The 20,039-nt window shown below is 34.5% G+C and overlaps 1 protein-coding gene across 3 annotated transcripts in view; it reads right to left on the bottom strand.

The window, feature by feature from the left end:
• The window catches only part of SGCZ (sarcoglycan zeta), a 439,013-nt gene that overhangs the window by 106,601 nt on the left and 312,373 nt on the right, over positions 1 to 20,039 (bottom strand). The window lies entirely within an intron of this gene.

The raw sequence follows: 20,039 nt of genomic DNA, 5'->3' as shown, positions 1-20,039 counted from the left end.
CATATTAGCTTGTTTATTTACCTCATGTGGAAATGCCTTGTAAATCACAGAATGGTTTATGTAGGGAGGTATATAGAATATAAGATGTTTGCCTGGAAATTCTCATTTAGAATATTTAACCTTGGTTAACTGTTTACTTTTATCACTAATTTAGCACTTAACAGTGAAATAATTTATTGAAGGATATTACCCCTTGCCTTAGGAACCTGCATATTGGGCTTCTGTCACCATTGCATCAGACAAATAACTTACAGCTGCATAAATTTTCATTTTTACGATCTAAAACATAAGCAGGGTGATTATTTACAAACTGTCCATTCATTCAAGTATTAATTGAGTGCTCACTATGTATGCTGTCATGTTCTAGAGGTTTGGGACATTTCAGTGATCAAAACTGAATAATACCTGCCCTCATGGAGCTTTGAATCCAGGTAAAAAAATTCTGTGAAAATCTCTCCCAATACCACCCTCATGATCTAGGTGGTATGTCACTTCTATGTCAATGTAAATACACAAGTGTATTTTTTATATATAAGCTATATAAAAACTCTTTCAAGACTAGGATTTGAGATTTGTGATTTGGAGATGCATAGAAAGACTTTATAGGCTTTTTTCCTAAAGCTGATTTGTACCACATCTGACTAGATACAAAGCACTGGGTAAAGAAGTGTACACACACATACACACACACACCCCGTGTGCACACACTTTCTTTTAAAAGTGGGTTTTGCTACTATGTGTAAACTAAGATGTGATTTTTTAAAAATTAATTTTCCACATTTAGAAGAATACTTTCATTCTGCTAAGTGAGACCTGGTTGTACAAATTTCATTCTCTGTCTTTCTTACCACAACTCATTTCTTTGTGCCACAAATCAAGAGTGTTATTTATACAATTTCAAAAAATATATCTAGTCCTTTTTCCATAGGTATTTCTATGCTGCAGTAATCCATCTTTGAAAATATCTAATGTATTTTAAATTAATTCCATCTATCCTTTTGAGCAATGTGTTCAAATTCTGTTTATAGTATAGGTCATAGACTAAGGACTGCATGCAAATATATTCAGTAAAGATACTGCACAAAGAACAGGGTTCTAAAAGCAGACAAAGATTCTATTTTAGGGTGGTTGAATTAATTACACGTAACTCATGCATTTAAAAGGGGGGCTTTGAATCCAATAAAATTAATATGAATGCAAGAAACAGCAAAAGCCTATAAAGTAACTTGCAGTTCAAAACACCATAAAAATACACTCTTTGCTAGTTACTGGGTAATACATTTTAATTCAGATTGTTTTAATATTTTTATGAAATAGCATAAACAGTTAATGTTTAGATTTTTAAAAGTTGATGACAATGTATGCTTTTATTTGCTTTGTAAATCTAAATTTCTTTGAACTATAGCATAAAAAAGCATAACCATTAACATTGTGTAATTTCAGGACTATGTAAGTTTATTAAAATAATTATTGCCTTACTAAATATTTTAAGATGAGAGAATTGTCCATTATAAAAGGCAATACGAATTTCATCTAATTTAGTAGAGAGATAGACTTGAGTTAGAAGTGAAAAATCTAATCATTATATGTCTTTGTTTACAATTCTATCTACTTTTCCCTTATTGTAACCACAAAAATAAGGTTCTCCCCCTGGCATTCATCCCTTTTCCTCCCATGAGTCCACTAAATTTCCCCTCAGAATTAAATATTCATATCTAGATTAAAACTTTACTATGATAAAAATAACAATCTTTTTACTAAAACTCGAAGCATATAGCTACCGGGGGTAATGAACAATTCTCTATGCTGTATCCACGTGGACATTAATATATTATTATGTTATACTGAATTGTTAAAATATAACTAGGTAAGCTGAATGAAAACAAGTAACTATTGGGGTGCCTGACGCTCAATCAGGAAGAGCATGTAACCCTTGCTCTGGGGGTCGTGAGTTTGAGCCCACCTTGGGTGCAGAGATTAAATAAAAAAAGAAACAAACAAACTTAAAGAAAATAAGTTACTATTTTTGTTAAACAAAAGGTAACGTATGCAAGTGCATCATCTTTACTGAAAAATCACAGTATGGTTTCTGCATTATATATCAGGAGAGTGACATCTCTGGGGCTTAGAACCATGGCTCATGCATGACCTTTTATATAACACCAACTCGGTACTAATTCAAATATATGTATGTGATAAAAGCATACATGATAAAAACGGTAGTAACATCCAAAGAAGATAGAATCCTCAGCAATCTGTAAATCCAATACTAAGTAAATTTTTAGTTAAAAATTAGTACCAAGAAATTACCTCTTTCCAAAAAAAGACTGACATTTAAGAATGCTTTATGTCTCCTTTCTTGTGTTCATCTCTCCAAAGGTCTATATGTAAGAAAATAATTTCCACTAAGAAATCATTGCTTTCCACTCTCTGCTCTACATTTCCTTCTGAGAGTCCTTTGTCTTATATTCCTGTATTCCAAGACTTTGAAGGCTAGTGTTTAATTTCAGATATTAAAAAAAAAAACATAGTAGTACTCTCTTATAGCTTATTCTTGCTGAGGACATCAAGGGGAGATTTACTTGGTAGTATTGACTCATGCAGGAGGAATAAGACATATAAATTCTGTGTTAGGGTAAGTAAGTAGGTGGCATATTATTCTGCACAATATAGTAATATAAATATCTTTTCTTTTTGGAGAAAAAAAAAACCCTTCATCTTTTTATTCAAATATCTGTCCTCCATTACCAGGAAATTTCCTGGCAGGTGTATCACGGTGTTCTGGAGTTGCCCTGCATCTTGGCTCTAACTCTAGGAAACCTATCTGCCTTCTTACCTACTCTTGAGAAAGCAGGTGGGAGACTCAGGGAGAAAAGCAATGGTACCATGAAGTGGGCCTGAAAGCCCCTGTTTATGATTCTTTCATGCACAAATTCTTTATGCCAAGGGCCTGATTGAAATCTTGCTAATGGATTTAGAAAAATAATGCAATACATCCTTCTTATTTCAATGTTTTTGTCAGAGGCACTGCGAGTGAATAAGGTAAAAAAAAAAAAAGATTCCTGTCTTCTCATTTTTATTGTGTCCACCTTTGTTTATCTTACATATTTACTGATCACCTACAATGTGTCCAGCTCTTTGCTAGTTACTGGATTAAAAAACAGAAACACGGTGACAAACTTTCTTTTCTTATGGAGTTCATAACCTACCACATAAAGCTAGACAAGTAACTACATAAATAAAAAAAAAGAACAAGAACAAAAAAAACCCCCAGAGAATGTTAATAGTAGTAAGCTGTTGTAATAGAGACTTTTCTCACAAAGTGTATGTTATACTGATGAGAAGATAACAGTTTTGTATACATATAAGGTGTTGTATGTATATGAGGCACTTCATTCTTTCTTTCACACGTATTAAGTTGTAAGTAGTGGTCACCGGAGCAGCAGCTAGTGCCTACTGGCACTTACCCATGCCAGACTCTGTTCTAAACACTTCACGTGTATGAGCTCGTCCACTTAGTAGCTTAAAATAAAACCACCCAAGAAAGAACCAAGAAATAAACTGGTTGCAAGACAGACAGTGCACCCTGTTTGAGTTCAAGTCGTGAATCTGCCAAACACTTTCTGCTTCACTTGGTAAGTCACTCAACATCTCTGTACCATGATTGCTGCATCTGCAACTAGGGTAATAGTACATAATTTGTGGGCTTTTTATAAGGAATTAATGAGATGATATATACAAAATGCTTAGATTAGTAGCTAGCCTTTGCTAAAGGCACAATTAATGCTTTGTTTTTATTATTTATTCCTCACTGTAATTATAGTGTTCTACTAATAACAGTAACTAGTAAACTCCAGCAAAGAAAGTATAAGTCACTTGCTCTAAATCACACAGGTAAAAAATGACAGAGCAAATGTTTGAGCCCAGCAATTTGGGTCCAGAATCTCCTTCATCAATCACCATGAGATACTGCCTCTCTGGTGGTGATTCAATTCTAGGCTTTCTACAATGTCAGATCAAAATGTGAATATAAATTTAAAAAGTGAAGAAAATATAATTTAAAATTAAACACTGCAGTCTCTAAAAGGACAAATCTGATACATACATCTTAGAATATAAGATGTGACCTCCACACTGCCATCATCCACGTTTCGGTAAGAGTCTGGTTCATTTTGTTTCATTTTGTTTTCTCAGGTTCTAAAGCAAGAGTATATACCTGAACTGCCCTCTTATTTTCGAATGTATCACCTGCGCTACTTGCTATCCTGAAAGAGAACATAATTAATGGTCTGTATTGTTTGGTGTAAGTGGCATGCGTTTGGCATGTCATTTCTTGAATTTATACAGTTTGACCTGAGTTTTTGCAGGTGAGGTTTCTTATCCTCAGTCACTGAAATTATACAACTTTGCAGAAAACTTACACCACCCCCCAAACTCTCTATCCTCCTTTTCCTCAATATTCAATCAGCTATGTTAGAAGTGTCTCTTAAATATACCCTTTCGTGTCTTTCCTGTGACCAGTCCTGTAACAGACTCATAACTCACATCACAACAATCCGTTTCTCCTTACATTGATTCTTCGTATCCAGTGTTATTTTTCTAAAACATTTTTTTAAAATATTGGCATGCTTAAATTAAAACAGAATGAACTGAAACATTTATTGATTCCTCATTCCCAGCTTGGAAAAAATTCACGTTCATAACATACAAGGTACTTTATAATATGATCCAATTCTGCTTCGTAGCTCTATTTCATGCCACTTCACCATTCAAGAATGACCCAGATTTCCCATGTTTCTGAAAACATGCTAATTCTGTGCCTTCTCATCTTCTGTTCCCCACGCCTGAAATTCTTATCTACGTCTCCGTAACTGGCAAAATTATATTTTTCAAGTTCCAGCTCAACGTTGCATCATTTCTGAAGCATTCCTGCTCCTCCAGCATTAAGCTTCACCTCCCACTCTCCAGTTCTTCAATCAGTGCTGATGTCCATCATGGTACTTGTCACGAGATTTTTGCTTTGCTCTGTTTTGATCATTCCTTTGTTTATATCTTCCATTAGACTGGACTGGCCTGAAAGCACAGGTGTTGTCATTTCCTTTACACAGGCAGGCTTTTGAAAACAGAGTTTGTGTCACGCTTGGCACCTAGTTCATGTTCAATAAATGTCTGCCGAGTGAATGAATTGAACTGAGCACATTTACAACACAATCCACTCAGGCTACCTGCGTTTACCTGGATTGTGTTCAGGCCACACAGAACTTATCAAGCTTTTGCCTTTCTTTCTTTCTTTCTTTTCTTTCTTTCTTTTTTTTTTTTTTTTTGCCCAGAGCAAGGTTTCTAAAAGACCATGGAAGTGTAACAAGTCATATCACATTATGATGTGATTCATAGTCATCCTCTCTCTGCACAAGGCAGACTTCATTCCTTTCCCTAAGTGTCTGATCCACTTAAGAAGCTGAAAACAGGTAATATTTTAATTATTTGGTTAAGGAAACAATTACTTGAAATTTTATTTCTTTCAGAATGCAAAGCATTTAACTGTTGAAATTTGTATTTTAAAGGTAGAAGAAGTATTGATTATGAAAAGGAATCTATCTATAGATGTTAAAGTGACCTCCTCAAATTCTCAGTGCTCACATTTTAATCTGAATGTGAAATAGTGAAGGGGAGAGAGCGTGTATTCACCAATCAGCTTTTCTGTGTTTCTATTTCAACACTTTTATTGAGAATTCCTCATTTTCATTAGTTTTTTGTTATAAATTATGAAGTCACAGAGGTCACTATAAGGAATATCTTGTGAGAATGACCTATGGCTTCTGATGGCCCTTCTGGCTCCTTCCTGCCTCTCTAAGGCTACACAGTAAACCTAGTAGTCTAGACATACTCCCCCTGAGGGTCTCCTTATCCCAATTGCTATCGATGAATGTGTCTTCAGAATAATGCCACAGGGAGCAGTTTTGCACATAGAGTTCCATTTACAGGGAATCTTTGGCAATCTGCCACTTCCTATTATCATTTAAACTGCTTCAACCCAAGCTTTACCCATGGATTGGCTTAGATAACAAGTGCTTCTTGAATCAGTATCCTACAAGGGAAAAGTATTATATCTACCTAAAGTAATAAAGATCCAGATCAATGAAAGGGCACTGTTGCTTTAACCAGATGACATTAAATTCCCAGGGATGCATCCTTTCCTCTCAGGTCACACTCGCAGTACCAGGAAAATGGTTTCTTCTTTCCATCTCTTTCTTGAGTTGCCACTTTGCTCCTCCAGCTACCCCTTCAGTCTTTCTTCAGGCTGATCTTGCCCTCACAGTAGTTTGAAGGTGCCAGCCTGTTCACTCTCTGCCTAACCAGGAGCCTGAATGACGTACACCCCCACTGAGGGGGTAAAGGAGACCGGATGCTGTTTCATGGAGGACATAAATTGTGCTCACTTCGATGGGCAGAAAGAAACTTTAGAGTGTATGTAAATATTTTCTGTTTCACCAGTTCATATGCCGTAAAATATTAACAGAGTTAATTCTTTTAAATCATTTATTTATATGGAACAAGGAACCAGTTAAGTTTTTCTAGAAATGAAACTATCCAATGGGGAATGGGTAGGTGTTTCAGAACAAGCACCGTACAAAGCCTCTCTTACTTCTTCTGTAATAAAATGCTACAGGGTATGCCACATGTGTAATTGTATAGGAAACAGACTTTATCTTCTATAAATGCAAGAGATGAGGAAAAATAGAGAGTTAAGCAAGGAGCTAAGTCTCAATTAAATTATTTTTCTTTTACCTTGCTTGAAATTGGCACTAGAGAGGGATGCTCGGGTGGCTCAGTGAGTTAAACACCGACTCTTGATTTCAGCTCAAGTCATGATCTCCGGGGTCATGGGATCAAGCCCCACATTGGGCTCTGTGCTTGGCGTGGAGTCTGCTTGGGATTCTCTCTCTCTGTCCCTCTGCTCCTCCCCCAACTCACGCTCTCCCTCTCCCTCTCTCTGAAATAAGTAAATAAAATCTTTTTTAAAAAAAGATACTGGCTGTAGAGAAAGGATAAGAAATCTGTGGAATCTAAAATTTAAAAATTGCAGCACACTTAAAAAATTCACCTTTCTCAGATAAGAGGTATGTAACTTTCCAAGAAATGCTTTGTTAAGGAAGGGAATAAGGATGGAGAAGTTAAAAGAAAAATCATTTATTGGATTATTTCCTATAGAAATATCTTCACTTATATTAGTTAAGTTTCTTCTAGTTAAAATCAGCAACAGTAACAGCAGCAACAACAAATCTTTCTCTTAAAATCTAGTTGGCTGATGAAGCACTTTAAGTATCTGAAATATCAGGATCAACTTTTTAGCTGAGTGTGTGTGTGTGTGTGTGTGTGTGTGTGCAGCTATGCTGCTGTTGATTTTCTGCAGAAACAGTGAGGGAAATCAGAAATATTATGATTATGACAAACATTTTTCCATAGTGACAAAAGATAGTGGGATGACAAAATAAGTAATAAGAAAAACAATCGGTTATAAAATTAAATAAGTGCAACAGGGTCATAGTACCTGTGATGGTTATTTTCATGTATCAACTTAATGGGGCCATGGGGTACCCAGATATTTGGTTAAACATTATACTGGGTGTGTCTGTCAGGGTGTTTTTTAATGAGATTAAAATTAAAGTTGGTAGACTGAATAAAGCAGATTGCCCTCCCCAGTGTGGGTTCACCTGATCCATCACATCAAAGACCTGAATAGAACAAAAGGGTGGGTAAGAGAATTTGCTCTCTCTGCCTGAATGTCTTTGAAATGGAACATCAGCATTCTGCTATCTGACTCAAACTCAGACTGGACTTTATACCACCAGCTCTTCTGGTTCTCAGATCTTTGGACTTGGACTAGAACTATACCATTGGTTCTCCTGGGTTCTGACTGCAGATTCAGGGACATCTCAGCAGCAATAACTATGTGGGCCAATTCCTTATAATAAATATGTAATTATATATAATGTTATATATATAATTTAGAGTGAGAGAGAAAACCTATATATAGATTATAATTTTTGTATAGATAATTTTTGTATTTGAGTTAACCCATGAGAACCTATATATAGATTCTCTGGGGAACCCAGACTAATACAGTACCCATCTTAATTACTAAAGGAACATGGTAAAAATATGTATATGAATATTAAGCAACAAACTGACCCTACAGATAGCATTTATTGTGGTTGTATGATTATGATTTTCTATACTTTGAAGCATTTTGCTAATTATGGTTATACCTTTGCTATATTTGATAAGACAACTGTGCAAACACACACACACACAGACACACACACATGAATAAATCCTCCCTCAATTTGTGTAATCATTACTTTGAAAACCAATAGCAATTTTCATCCTTTCTTTGTCAACTAAATAAAAAGGGTAGAAAGTATCACTGGCATTACTTTTTCAAAGGACTACAGCACTTTCAAATTTCTGACATTTTTTTTCATGTTAAGGTAACATAAGGAATAATTCTTGGTCTCTTAATAGGAAAATCTAATGATGACATGTTTGGGGGTTAGAAGAAATGTAAAATTAATTATATTTTTAGCTATATAAAAATGGTTACTATAGCATCTGTGGTCAGTAAACATTTAGGAACATTTAGAATATGTCAGACCAATTAGCACATGACATGACTAGAGAAATTACTCTAACCTGATGCTTAGAAATTTGTTATGCTCATATAAATCATCTGAGGATCTTTCTACATGCAGACCGAGTGAAGCCTGAGATTCTTCATGCCTAACAAGCTACCAAGTGATATCATGGTACTGGTCTACAGATGACTAAATAGTATGGGATCTGTTTGGCTGAGGTGTAGGAATAGAGAGCTAGAAGCTTCTTCATCTGCAGTGTGGCCCATAGATCAAGCAGAAAATTACAGCTGTCTCAAAAAATTATTTTTGAACTAGTCCCCATAGCATGGCAAGCCTACATTTAACCCACAGATTTATAAATTAGGATGTGTTTTGCTCTCTACTTCCCAACCTCCATGGAAAAGACTGCTCACTAACCCATGACACTTTTTCCCGTGCACACGGCAGTCAGGCTACATGTTCTAGTCTTTCCTGTAAGTGTGATAGGGCTGCACAACCAACAATGACAAAGTTGTCATCAGAGAAATATGGGCTGAAGTGATATAAGATATTTGCAGGACTCGACTACAAAAGCCTGCAAGCCACATGCTAAACTTCTCCATCTGACGCCCCAGGTGTTGCGGAACAACACATGAAGAAAACCTAGGTCTCTAAATGTCTGTGTGGGTCTAAGACACCAGTCCTACCAACACCACCAGATTGTGAGGTAAAGGATAGTTTTTGTACTTGAATTAATCCATGAGATACCAGTTATTTATTAACAGAGTGTGCTTGTTCTGATACAATACCCTTCGTTCTCTTCTATAAGGAGGTGACTGTCCCAGGGTGTCTACCCAAGGTCTCCTCACTGCAGTGCCCTGTGCAAGTCCTCTCTTCCTGTCTTAAATTTGCTCCATATTCCTCTCCTTTAATATCATACTGACATTTCTCATAATATGGACATGCTTTCAGAACATTATGATGCTACAGATTGAACTGTTAAATGATATACTTAACGGTGATGATATTTAACAATGTATTCTTCTCTTAGGAGTAATTAAACAAATTGGCTTCATCTAAAGGAGAGATCCGCAAACTTTTTCTTAAAGGGATAGATAGTAAATACTTAGGACTCTATAGACCATGCAGTAGCTGCTGTAACTATTCAACTCTGCTTCTCTAGCTCAAAAGTAGCCACAAGCAAAACATGAATGAACACGTCTGAATTGCAATAAAATCTTATTTTTTAAAAAAAGGGCAGACATTTGCAAGCACAGTTTACTGACTTCCAGTCTAAAGAATGAATCTCTGATGGAGTTCAGATTTCAAAGTTACAGCAACTATGTACCCAACATTTTTCAAAATAATGCTAATATAATGATTTTATTTTTTGAATGATTTTTAAATAAATATAGTGTTAACCTGCTATGCATTTTTAAATATAAGAATTCATATAAAAAGAATTTAAAAAGTATTTATGATAAATCTAGGTATAAATTTCACTTTATAAAACTCTGCTAAGGATACTTAATTCTAGAAACTGATGACTCCTGTCTTTTATCAGTTTTGCAAAAACAGTCATCCATTATCCGTTTAATAGTGCCTCTACTTCATTCTTTACATCCTTTCCATGCAGAATTTCCCTTAGATAATGGAATCTATGTTCTTTCATTCTATCTATATGCCTTCTTAACTCTGTCTCCTATTTCCCATCTCCCTATCTCTGTGCTACCTTATAGTTTAGGACTTCCGCCCTTGTGTGTGTACTCCTCCCTTCATCTGTTAAACTATCCACTGAGTTAGCAATTCACTGATACATCTCTTACTAAGAAAAATGGCTATTTTTTCATACCCGACTGGTCAATTATATTTGTTTATGTTATTGTTTTTTATTTGTTCTCTTATTCCAGTTTGTTTTTTAAACATTATTATAATAATCTGAAAATTCTAATTGCTGAAGTAATTTAGAGGTCTAAGTTAGTGAATCATTGTTTGTGTTGAATTTCTGTTGTGTTGGCCCATTGCCGGCTTGCTTCTTTTTATTGTTTGTTGTTTATCTCATGGTCAACATGCAAGAATTTCCAGGAGCCTGGATTAAGGAAGCATCCTTCTGGAGAACATTTGTATTTGCTCCTGCAAGGCACTGGAGGACAGTGCCTATCTGGGAAGATATGAATTCGAAAGGATAGGACAACGTTTACAAATTCTCAAAGGATACAGTATTTGTAACCATAATGGCCTGATGTTTTTTACGCTATTCAGCTGGTTCTAGGTATTGTTAATTATCATTATGGGAAACTCTGATTTCGATTTTCACATCCTGCTATTTTTTCAACTCTCTCTCTCTCTCTTTTTCTTTTTGACTTATGGTTTTTCCATTATGTTTTTCAAATGAAAAAATTCAATTATATACATCTAGGTTGTCAGTGGGAATTTATTTGAGAATAGAGAATCTGAGAATTTACTAGAAGTCAAAGTTCTCATTACATGCCATTTTTACATAAAAAATAAACTTACTATTCAGCAATATATAAAAGAAGCTTAAAGTATAGAGATGAGGGTTGAGAAAAAAATAAATGTAAAATAAAGTATGCTTATTTTAAGGATAAAGTAGTGAGTGACCTGAAGTTAGACAAGTTGAGTACCTGGAAACATCAGATACTTCTAAAAAGGAAGTATGCATGTGTGTACGTGCTCCTGTATGAAGGAACGATGTTTGCAAATTCAGAGTTTATAAATTGCCAGATCGCAAGTGAAGTCGTATGCAACTATGATACTTTGCTATATGATAATCAGAGCACATACTTGTTCATCTTGGTTACTAGTTAGTCTAACCCTTAAAAATATTTTAATAATATTTCCTGGAAAGACTGGTGGAATTCACATATGAAGAAAGGAAACTTTATCTGTGTCTCAAAGTTGATCCATAATGCAAGAAGTATTTTTTAAATCACAGAAAAAGAAAACGTGTTTTGCAGAGTAAGCTATCTGTATTAAGCCTATAGAAAGAGCTAAAAACTTCTAAATGTAATAGATTAATCAATTAAATATTAGTGAATATTGGACTTAAAGGGATTTTTCTATTAAAGCACAGAATTTGTGATATGAGAAATCAGTGAACTCTATGGATTTTTGGAGTCATTTTTACACATAAAAAGTATTACAGTTTTTCTGAATTGTGCTATTTTCCATAAAAAAATAAAAGACACATGCCATCTGAAGAGCAAACACACGGAGGAGCAAAACATAAAATACTACACTTTCATTAAGATGGTACTTCTTCCAAAAAGATATTAAGTGTGTTATAAACTTAAACACAATGTTAAATTGGGCCCTAAAATTTATAAACAGAATTAAAGGGCTTTTAAAACTGGAGAAATAAATGTGTCTAGACACATCTTGTTGCAACAAGCTTATTGCTAGAATTGAACCCTGAATTATACTGTGACTCTTTTTCTAGCAGTTAAGGCAAAATAAAAATGTTACGTTATAAAATTGTCATTGCCTGATAAAAGTAAGCAGAGAAATATTTAGGGAGAAATATTTTCCCTTAATATTAGTATTTAATCTCTCTCTAAGAAATTTAAATATGCTCATTTAGAGCATTTGTTTCCAAATTCAGGCAAATCAAATAGTGTACTGTGCTGTCTTCCCTGAGGCCTGCCTGACCGAACGCTGTCTGGAGCTAGACGTTGAACACTAAGGAAGAAGCCAGAATTTCTACTTTGTCAAACAATAAATGAAGCAGTAGAAATGAATGAATGAAGAGTGTTAAAAACAAAACAAAACACAGGTTTTAAAATTGAATCCAGCTGTTAAATTTTGTTTAATCTCCCACTATTGTTATGTCAAAAATAATATATTAGTTTAGTACCCATTAAAGATTTATATTAATAACACATAAGATTAAAAAGATTTTCTGTTTCATTGTTTCTGCCAAATATATTTATGAATAAAATGAATGTGTATACTTACAATTTTAGAAAATGAAAGATAAAATTTACTTTTTTATCTGTATGAGGAATTTGTAATGCCTGAAATTCATTATCCTAAATATGAATGATCAACTTAATAAAGCTGTAGAGAGTGTAGGGGGTTTATCTATATTAATATCTATTTACATTTTGCATTGTAAAAGTCTTCACAATTAAGTAACTATGAATCTGCAAAAAGTTAAAAATAACTTCCTCATCTTTGAAGTGAAGTACTGAACTAAATTTACAAGAATCGCATAATGAGTTCCGATTATCTCTCCAACTATAGCTGGTTTTGCTCCCTCTTCCAATGGGCGTGGAGATGGGGGAGGCATCTAATATGACACTATGTGTCTCGGAACTAGTTCGAGTAATTCTCCCCTCTTCTTGCCTCCTCCTAATCTTTGAACCCCAGGTCATCATACCACATAATCCAAAACTCATGCCTTCATTCCTGGAAGTTTCCATTTCTTGATTCACTCACTATCATTCTCTCCCATCATTTCAGTCATAATTCTTAGTGATTTTAGCTCCCACAGAGATGATATTTTGATATTCTGAACTCCTGATTCTTGCTTTATCCTCCCATGATCTTGTCATACACCCTTCATTAGCCTCTCTCGTGGTCATACTAAGACTGTCATTATTAATAACTGCAACTCTTCTGTTAAGGTCCACCTCAAGCACACCACACTTGTTCTTTCAGCTTACTTGTTCTAGCACCTGACACCAGGTTAAAAAGAATTCTTCTGGACTTAGGTAAATTAAGATTACTATTCAACTGATGAAAAAAAATTATATTACAAATTTGCTTTATCATCATCAAAAGGAAAAAAAAGACAAATTAATCAGACATCCTTACCACAATTAAAAATTTTAAAAAGAATGCAAAACCAAGAAGAATTTGTAGAAACTTTCAGAAATATTTTTCTTAATGATATAGGTAATCCCCACCACCACCACCCAGTGGGGTAACTTATTGCTAGAATGAAAAGGGTTCAGCGTGAGATACAGTCTACTTCTGCTGTGTAATGCATGAATTGAGAAACTTGTTCACATACATGAGTAGGTAGAAATAAAGCAATTCGGTATACAAATGTTACTTATTTTTTGAAGTCGATCCCAAAAAAGTCCCATCACACTGATTTATCATCAACATTATAACTGAAAATACTCAGGTACACCTTCAATTTTGCAATAAAGAACTAATCAGAAACCAACTAACTTGCAAAATATTGTTACCCAGCCAGCAGAATTATTAGAGATCCCTCTTTTCAAGGGATGCCCTTTAGATGCCTAAAAGTCTCTACTAAAACTAATTAAATGGTTTTTTATATCATATTCTCCCTGCAAGAGTTTGTGTAATCCTACATTCTTTGGAACACGTTGGTGAAGTTAATAGATGGTTGAAGCGTGTGATAAATACAATGCTCCTATTTTATCACATGCTACAGTTACATTTTTATCATAACCTTGGAGCCAAATATTTGCTTTATTCTATTTGTGAAAATGTCTACCATATAACCTAAGAAAGATATGAGAGATACATATGTGAGACATGGATTTTGCCATACAATCATTGGCAATATTAAATAAGGTGCCATAAATGTTCCTTATTGTGACTCTCTTTGAGTTTCTATTATCAGACTCTCCTTTAAAAAGATACATTCAGGGGCACCTGGGTGGTTCAGCTGGTTAAGTCTCCAACTCTTGATTTTGGCTCAGGTCATGATCTCTGCTCAGGGCCATGGGATTGAGCCCTGCGTTGGGCTCTGTGCTCAGCATGGAGTCTGCTTGTCGCCCTACCTCTGCATTTCCCCCTGACTGTGTGCACTCTCTCTCTCTCTCAAATAAATAAAATCTTTAAAAAATAATAAAAAGATACATTCAATAACAGTAGTTAGGAGGTAGTAGTCAGGGAGATCCCTACATGGAACTTGTTAGCACTCTAGCCACACCATTCTATAAGGTAACAGAGCTCATAATATACCAGCTCCTAAGATAACTCACCTCATGCTTTATGTAACATCCCTCTATAAGTCCTACCATGAGTTTTGACACCCAGTTTGTGAATCTTTCTTTCTCTTTTCTTTTTTGATTCCTTGAAAGTTTTTTAATCCTAAAACAATGAACTTTAGAGAAAGATAAAACCCATATTTTCATGTGAGGAACACCTGGTTTTGCTTTCACTGGACGCCTCTTATCCATCAGATGAGAATCCCTAAGCTTTCACACTGCCAAGTTAACCTTACTGTCTGCTTGTCTTATTTCTCAATCACAGGAATCTACCCACAGAGGGCAAACTTGAATTGTCGTCCTTCCAGGCTTACATCAGAAGCTGTGCCATCAAACTGATATTTACTTCTACTACAATCTTATTGAGAGGAATATTTAGAGAAGATTGCTTGAAAGCTATGTTCTTCTGACTACTCTTTATGTGAGGATTTAGTTGGGCATATATAGAAAATTAATCCTGCGTCAGTCCCTCTCAAGCATCAATTTAACTCCATTTAAAAACAGTTCTCATAATTTTTATCAGGGACACAATATCAAACCATATTAAGCATGTTTCTGTTTTTCCTGAAACTATTTTCACAACATTTACTATTTTGCTCCATGATCTTCTTATGAAATTCTATATAACAAACTTATTTGGCCGTTTATGCTAAGACCTTTGTTTTCTTTAAATAACAGGTTATATTCCTTTACTTTGGAAACTAAAATCATGTAAACATGTTTTTCTTTTTTCTTTTTATTCTTGAAGTCAAAATGGAAGCTGTAGGATAAAAACTGTACAAGGATAGACTTTATTTTTTTCTGATCTTGTCCTACTTTTAGTCTTAATTTTTCTAGTGCTGCCTTTTTTGGTATTATTGTTTATATGTTGCTACACTTTTGCATATTTGTTATTTTGATTATACCTTATGGATTGAATAAGGCATAAATAGAAAAACAAAGTAATGCATCATAGTATAAATCATGTTAATATGCATATGCATATATTTAACATGAGATAATAAATGCTGTGATAATTTAAATTGATACCAAGCAATGCTGGAAGTCTAGATTTAAATACAGATAGACAGACATAGATTAAGGATAGATAGATATATCTACATATTCAAGATCAATAAAAAGAGAACTTGCTTCAATATCTTTTAAACAATGAAATGGTTGAGGATTTTGATAGCTGTTTGAAATAAGAACCTTGTAGACAATTTGGTTGAACCTAGGCTTTTATTTATTTTTATTTTTTAAAAAGATTTATTTATTTATTTGAGAGAGAGAGAGAGAAAGAGAGAGAGCAGGAGTAGGGGAGGGGCAGAGGGAGAAGGGGAGGGAGAGAAGCTGACGTCCTGCTGAGTGTGGAGCCCCATGTGGGGTTTGATCTCAATCTCATGACCCTGCAATCATGTCCTGATCTGAAACAAAGAGTCAGCTGCTTAACCTACTGAGCCACCTAGATGCCCTGAAGCTAGGCTTTTAAACTATAAAACATCCAAAGTAGTGAGGCTGTGTTATTTAAAAAAAGTACCACTAATTACTAGATCCCACATTATATTTTTGAAAGGATTACCTTATATCATAGCAGGGAATATGGATATTAAGCAATCCTTTACATATCTTAAGATAACTTAAGCAAAATCCTATTTTGTCTACATATGAAGATTACAATGGAAATAATTAAAAAGTAGGCATGTTCTTGTAAGGAAGAACAGGACATTTTTTCTTTTAATTTGGAGTTTCTCTGGACACCAAAGTTAACAATTAATAACTTAGGCTGGATATTTCATTATAAATATGGAGCAGTGCATTAGTTCTCTGTACACTGAAATCTTCTACACATCCTGTCTACATCCCTAATCTCCTGGGAATCTTCTAATTATGCATTAAAACAAAGTCAAAATCACACTGAAAAGATAGTTCAGAACCTTAGACTAACTCTAGAGATCCACTGCACATTCTGAATGAGTCAAGGTTAGCTAACAGGTGACAGATTAACACTAGGTTCACAGGTTATAGGTCCAGTAAATTAACAGACAGGATAGAAAGAAACATATCACAAGACTTACTACTTCTGCAAATAAACCAAGTGCTGAGATTATATCAACTAATAAACAGCATTCAAAAATCAACTAAATACTGTGATAGTGAGTTCTTACAGAGTGCATTCAATATAACATAAAATAATGTAAATGTTTCACTGGATCAATGTGATATGCTTGTGATTAGTTAATCTGCAAGCAGGGAAAATAGGCATTAAACTAGTTTCCACATGTTCGGGTTGTTTAGACAAACTTTTGTGATCTTCAAGTGTGAGAATTATGTGCAGCATGATAGAAGTAAATGAGAAATAGGTCAGTTCATAGAAACTATTGCAGTGACATGTCTTTGCCTTCTTCATGCTGGCAATCTACCTTCTAAAAATCATTAGACATTCTAAATAATGCAGCATAATGCAAAGGCAGAGAGCAGGTTTTTAACCTTACAAAATGTTCAATAAGCAGCCTAACCATCATCATGACATATACTTGGCTGCATCTTTGTGTTTGATTCCAGAATATGCTAAAACTCTACCTTCTATACTTTAGTCATTTATGTTATGAAGAGACATTTAGTCTTATGTAACCTGCAGTATATGAATTTGAAATACTACATTTTATAAAGCAAATGCAATTTTCAGTTTGTCATGGGGTACTCCAATTATACTATATATAAAAGATATACTGAGTTTATTAAAAGGATACATGAATAGAAGTAGCCCCACAGAAATGTTTAAGCAAAAGGCAAACTACGTTCCTTCAGAAAACAAAGACACATTTTATAAGATGAAATTTCACTAAATTCTTAAGCTGTCAGGTATCTTGCTCAAGCAGAATTGGATTCCCTCACCTCTAACACATAGCCAACCGAGCTGGTACCTGAAATGAGTGGAATGATACTTAGTAAAATATTTAAAGAAGAAGGTCCTTCTCCAAACAAATAGGTTTAATAAATTTTTAAGACAAATAAATATTTTGATAGTTTATGTTATTATTAAAGAGTGACTTAATGTAAATATTTCTTTGGAAGTTAAGGTCATATAGGTCATAGATATAGAGATAGATATAGATTAACTGAAGGTCTATAATGAGTTTACTCCCTTAAAAAGTTTTACTGAACATAAAATGTTATCACCCTCTGTAGAACAATGCAAAGCCGATCTGCTCCCTTGGATCAGTGCCAAGTATAAGCTGCCTATTTGGACTAACTAGATGTTTTATAGTTTTTCTTAAATTTACTTGTCAATATATTGACCACAGTGTAATTCCGAGAATATCAAATCAGCAATCTAAGGCTCAAAAAAGAATGATCAAACCCTTCTCAAGTTGAGTATTCACCCCTGGATAGAGTAACACTCTGAACAAATTGTTGAATAAATTATTCAGTTTCATGGGGGTACAGATTCTTTCTTTAGGGTATACAAAAAATACAATAAAAGTCAACAAGAAATTTTGAAGACTGTCAAAGAAGTCAGTTAGCTCCCAGAAGGGGAAAGCAAAAGTAGTATAAAAAAATCACTGAATTTTCGGGGTAAAAATACTCCTGAAAGATGTTATTGTTGAACACATTGAAATAAAAAAAAAAAAAGAAGTACATTATTTGTAACCTAGTCCTACCCTAATCAATTGAAGCATGATGAAAGAGGCACCTAGAGAAAGGAGAGGATACAGTTTTTGAGAGAATTCAACCTGTGACAGCATTACTCCTTGGCTGATCACGTGGTTATCAATTAGTAGAAGTCTAAACTAAGTTCATTATCTTAACCATGAATTGAATGAACCTCCATTTTTTTTTGATAAAGTCATTGGTAATTTAAAAATATATGAAAATAGGCTAAAAAATGAAAAAGTTTTTCTCTTAAATATTAAATAAGCATTTCCTGAAGAATAAGAAGACAGATTCATTTGGGAAATGCTCCACATGAAAACATGAATATTTTTTCCTTTAGTTTTGTTTTCATTATTGTGCTTTGTGTCTAATGGAAGTGGTGGTATTCCTAAACACTACATAGCACTCGTAATAATAATAGCATTTTGAAACTTTCCTTAAACCAACTGTAGAATGCAAATAAAAATGTGGTGGTTTAGGAGAGAACAACACAGAAGGGCACGGTACTATGTTTTACACCTCCGAAAAGACATAAAAATCATTAAGAATACTACTGTGAAGATTTGTATTTTGAAATGTCTGTGTCCTATCTCTGACAGTGTCCATTCATAAGAGAAGAAAAGGATTTTTTTTTATGTCAATGTCCAAGTACTAGGAACTTAAGATAGCCTTTCTTCCTTATCCCAAATCATCAAAACTATCCTATTTTAAAAAACTTTAGCCTTGGGGCACCTAACTCTTGGTTTCGGCTCAGGTCGTCATCTAAGGGTGGTAAGATCTCCCTCTTCCTCTGCCCCTCCCGCTTGTGCTCTCTCTCTCTCTCTCAAAAATAAATAAATATTTTAAAAAATAAAATAAAAATAAAGAATATAAAAATAAATAATAATTTAGTCTTAAATTTTAAAATTTAAAAAATTTTGCATTAGGGAGTCTGATTCTAAGTGGTACTTTTAAGACAGCTCTCAGAATACCCCAGAAGAGACACATAGGCCAGCAAGAGTATAATGGAATTAGGTTGGACCACTATATATCTATTTAAACCCCCATCCCAGGCTATTTCATCTGACTCCTTTTGGGTGCCAACCTTGAATACCTAGTATGACTCTGAAAACCAAAGCCTACTGCAGTAGGCTCTTGGTATCCTCAGTTCTGACACACATTTTGGGTTTATATCATATTTATAGAACACATCAGGTCAACATAAAGTTGAAAGAATTTATGTGCCTGCCTCATTTCCTTTTTTAAAGATGATTAAACAATTATTTCTTTCCTAGAAGTGGCTGAAATTCAAATACAAAAGGGTCCTATTTATTTTTTGGCCAGTCCTAATACTATCTAGTCCTTGTTGGTCTTACAATCCTTGAAAAGGGCTAAAGAAAATGCAAAAGTTTGAAATACTGCCAGTTTTTATAAATTGAACCAAAATATAATGATCCATTACCAGGGGACAGAGACTATTGCCATATAATTATAACAGGCATGGTCCTAGTCTGTGAGGGTATTATATTTTGGTAAGACATTAATGGGAGAGAGTGGAAAAAGTACAATGAGTGGAAATGAGTTCAACAGAATGAGTACAATAGAGTGGAAAAAATACAATGTTTTACCAAGTTCTGTAGAAGCACTAAAGTGATTCACCTAATAACACACAAGGGCATTAAGGAAGGTTTTCTTCAAGACACGGTGTTCGCACTGAATGCTAAATAATGTGTAGGAGGTAGCCAGGAGAATGTGTGGACTCAAGAAGAAATGGACATTTGTGGTAGTGGAAAGAGACCAAGCAAAGCCAGAAGAAGAA

This window comes from Ursus maritimus, unplaced genomic scaffold (genome assembly GCF_017311325.1).
Source record: "Ursus maritimus isolate PB19 unplaced genomic scaffold, ASM1731132v1 scaffold_28, whole genome shotgun sequence".
In the NCBI taxonomy this organism is placed as follows: Eukaryota; Metazoa; Chordata; class Mammalia; order Carnivora; family Ursidae; genus Ursus; species Ursus maritimus.
Note: the sequence above shows the minus strand (reverse complement) of the source record. Positions and strands in the feature narration are given on the sequence as shown.